Here is a 3,461-nt window from a genome sequence, read left to right as displayed (position 1 = left end):
CAATTCTGACCAGTTTCCCAGTCCCTGCCGATGAAAAACCTTAGTTTTCTCGGGGTGATGAGTTGTTGGGTTTGCGCCAGACATAGTGTTTTCCTTTACAGGCAAAAAAACTTGATTTATGTCTAATCTAAGTACGTTCTTCCATATGCTTGGGGAGTCTCCCATATGCCTTTTGGCGAACAGCAAACGTTTGCTTATTTTTTTCTTTAATCAATGGCTTTTTTTTCATAGCAAAGGGGAGAACACCACTTTTACATTTTTTATTTTTTGAAACAAGTTATTTTTTTAATTTCACTTCACCAATTTGGACTATTTTGTTTTTGTCCGTTACATGGAACCCCCCCCCAAAAAATCTATTTAAATTAGTTTGTGATGCAACAAAATAGGAAAAATGCCAAGGGGGGTGATTACTTCTGCAAGGCACTGTGTGTGTGTATACAGTAGAGATGACATTCTGTGAATACTGTAGAGAGATGACATTCTGTGAATACTGTAGAGAGATGACTCAACAGGGGAGACGGGGGGGGAAGGAGAGACGGGGGGAGAGACGGAAACGGGACGGGGGGGGGGGAGAGACGGGGGCGAGACGGGGGAGTCGGGGGGAGAGACGGGGGGGGAAGGAGAGACGAAGGAGAGACGGGGGAAGGAGAGACGGGGGCGAGTCGGGGGGAGAGAAGGGAGGAGACGGGGGGGAAGGAGTCGGGGGGGGGAAGGAGAGACGGGGCGAGTCGGGAGGGGGAAGGAGAGACGGGGGGGGGAAGGAGAGACGAGTCGGGGGGGGGCTAGGAAGGGGGAAGGAGAGACGGGGAGAGACGGGGGGGGGGGAAGGAGAGACGGGGGCGAGTCGGGGGAAGGAGAGACGGGGGCGAGGGAAGGGGACAGGGGGGGAGAGACGGGGGAAGGAGAGACGGGGGGGAAGGAGAGAGGGGGGGGCGAGTCGGGGGGGTGAGGGGAAGGAGAGACGGGGCGAGTCGGGGGGGACAAGGAGAGACGGGGGCGGGGGGCAGTCGGGGGCAAGGAGAGACGGGGGCGAGTCGGGGGGGAGACGGGGGCAAGGAGAGACGGGGGCGAGGGGGCGACGGGGGGGGGGAAGGAGAGACGGGGGAGGGGGCGAGTCGGGGGGGGGAGACAAGGAGAGACGGGGGCGAGTCGGGGGAAGGAGGGGGGGGGAGAGACGGGAAGGAGAGACGGGGGCGAGTCGGGGGAAGGAGAGACGGGGGGTCCGGGGGAAGGAGAGACGGGGGGCGAGTCGGGGGAGACGGAGAGAGACGGGGAAGGAGAGACGGGGCGAGTCGGGGGAAGGAGGAGAGACGGGGGGGAAGGAGAGACGGGGGCGAGTCGGGGGAAGGAGAGACGGGGGGGCGAGTCGGGGGGACGGGGCGAGTCGGGGGAGGAGAGACGGGGGGCGAGTCGGGGGAAAAGGGCAGTCCGGGGAAGGAGAGACGGGGGCGGGGGGGAAGGAGAGACGGGGGGAAGGAGAGGGGGCGAGAAGGAGAGACGGGGCGAGTCCGGGGGAGAAGGAGGAGAGACGGGGGGGGAGTCCGGGGGAAGGAGAGACGGGGGAAGGAGAGACAAGGGAGACGAGGGGGGGGGGGAAGGAGAGGACAGGGGGAGGAGAGACGGGGGAAGGAGAGACGAGTCGGGGGGGGGAGGAGAAGGAGAGACGGGGGAAGGAGGAGAGACGGGGCGAGTCGGGGGAGGGAGAGACGGGGGCGGGGGAAGGAGAGACGGGGGGGGGAAGGAGAGACGGGGGGGGAAGGAGAGACGGGGGAGTCGGGGGGAGGACGGACGAGTCCGGGGAAGGAGAGACGGGGGGAGAGACGAGTCGGGGGAGGAAAGGAGAGACGGGGGCGAGTCGGGGGGAGAGACGGGGAAGGAGAGACGGGGGAAGGAGAGACGGGGGAGAGACGGGGAAAGGAGAGACGGGGGAAGGAGAGACGGGGCGGGGGGAAGGAGAGACGGGGGGAGAGACAGGGGCAAGGGGAGAGAGACGGGGGGCGAGTCGGGGGGGAAGGAGAGACAAGGAGAGACGGGGCGGGGCGAGTCGGGGGGGAGAGACGGGGGCGAAGGAGAGACGGGGGAGCGGGGGGGAAGGAGAGACGGGGGGTCGGGGGGGTAAGGAGAGACGGGGGCGAGTCGGGGGGGAAGGAGAGACGGGGGCGAGTAAGGAGAGACGGGGGGGGGGGGAGAGACGGGGGAAGGAGAGACGGGGGGGAGTCGGGGGGCAAGGAGAGACGGGGCGAGTCGGGGGAAGGAGAGACGGGGGAAGGAGGAGAGACGGGGGCGAGCGAGTCGGGGAAGGAGAGACGGGGGCGAGTCGGGGAGAGTCGGGGGAGGCGGGTCGGGGGAAGGAGAGACGGGGGCGGTCGGGGGAAGGAGAGACGGGGGCGGGGGAGTCGGGGGGAAGGGGGAGAGACGGGGGGGGGGGGGCGAGTCGGGGGAAGGAGAGACGGGGGGAAGGAAGAGAGACGGGGGGGGCGGTCGGGGGAAGGAGAGACGGGGGCGAGTCGGGGGAAGGAGAGACGGGGGGAAGGAGAGACGGGGGCGAGTCGGGGGAAGTCCGGGGGAAGGAGAGACGGGGGCGAGTCCGGGGGAAGGAGAGACGGGGGGCGAGTCCGGGGGAAGGAGAGACGGGGGGGGGAAGGAGAGACAGGGGCGAGTCGGGGGAAGGAGAGACAGGGGGAAGGAGAGACGGGGGAAGGCGAGTCGGGGGAAGGAGAGACGGGGGCGAGAAGGAGAGGGGGGAAGGAGAGACGGGGGCGAGTCGGGGGAAGGAGAGACGGGGGGGGAAGGAGAGACAGGGGGGGAAGGAGAGACAGGGGAGGAGTCGGGGGGAGAGACAGGAGACAGGGAGGAGTCGGGGGAAGGAGGAGAGACTGGGAGGAGGAGAGACAGGGGAGGAGAGACAGAGAGGAGAGACAGGGAGGAGGAGAGACAGGGAGGAGAGAGACAGGGGGAGTCGGGGGAAGGAGAGTCGGGGGAAGGAGAGAGAGGGGGAGGAGAGAGAGGAGAGACGGGGAGGGGGAGAGAGACAGGGGAGGAGAGACGGGGGAGGAGGAGAGGGGAAGGGGAGGGGGAGAGACGGGGAGGAGGAGAGACAGGGGGAGGAGAGACGCAGGAGTCGGGGGGGGGGAACAGGGGGAGGAGAGACAAGTGGGAGTTGGGAGCGAGGAGCAGATGCTGACACTCTCGCTCTCAGACACACTTCCCTCACAGCATTATCATACTTGGACGTTAAACTGAGGTGAGCAAGCCAACATTTGTTGCGAAAGCTTTGCACATTTAGGGGGAAAAGTACATGCAAATGCATTTCATCGCCTCAGAGCAAAATAGACTGGGTTATGCCAGGGTGTGTGTGTGTGTGTGTGTGATATTCAGTGTGTGAACGATGTGGCTAGCAGCAGAGGACTCTAGCAGAACAGATACAGAACATGATTCACCATGAAGACACAGAACAAAGA

Source organism: Oncorhynchus tshawytscha, linkage group LG13 (assembly GCF_018296145.1).
Source record: "Oncorhynchus tshawytscha isolate Ot180627B linkage group LG13, Otsh_v2.0, whole genome shotgun sequence".
NCBI lineage: Eukaryota > Metazoa > Chordata > Actinopteri > Salmoniformes > Salmonidae > Oncorhynchus > Oncorhynchus tshawytscha.
Note: the sequence above shows the minus strand (reverse complement) of the source record.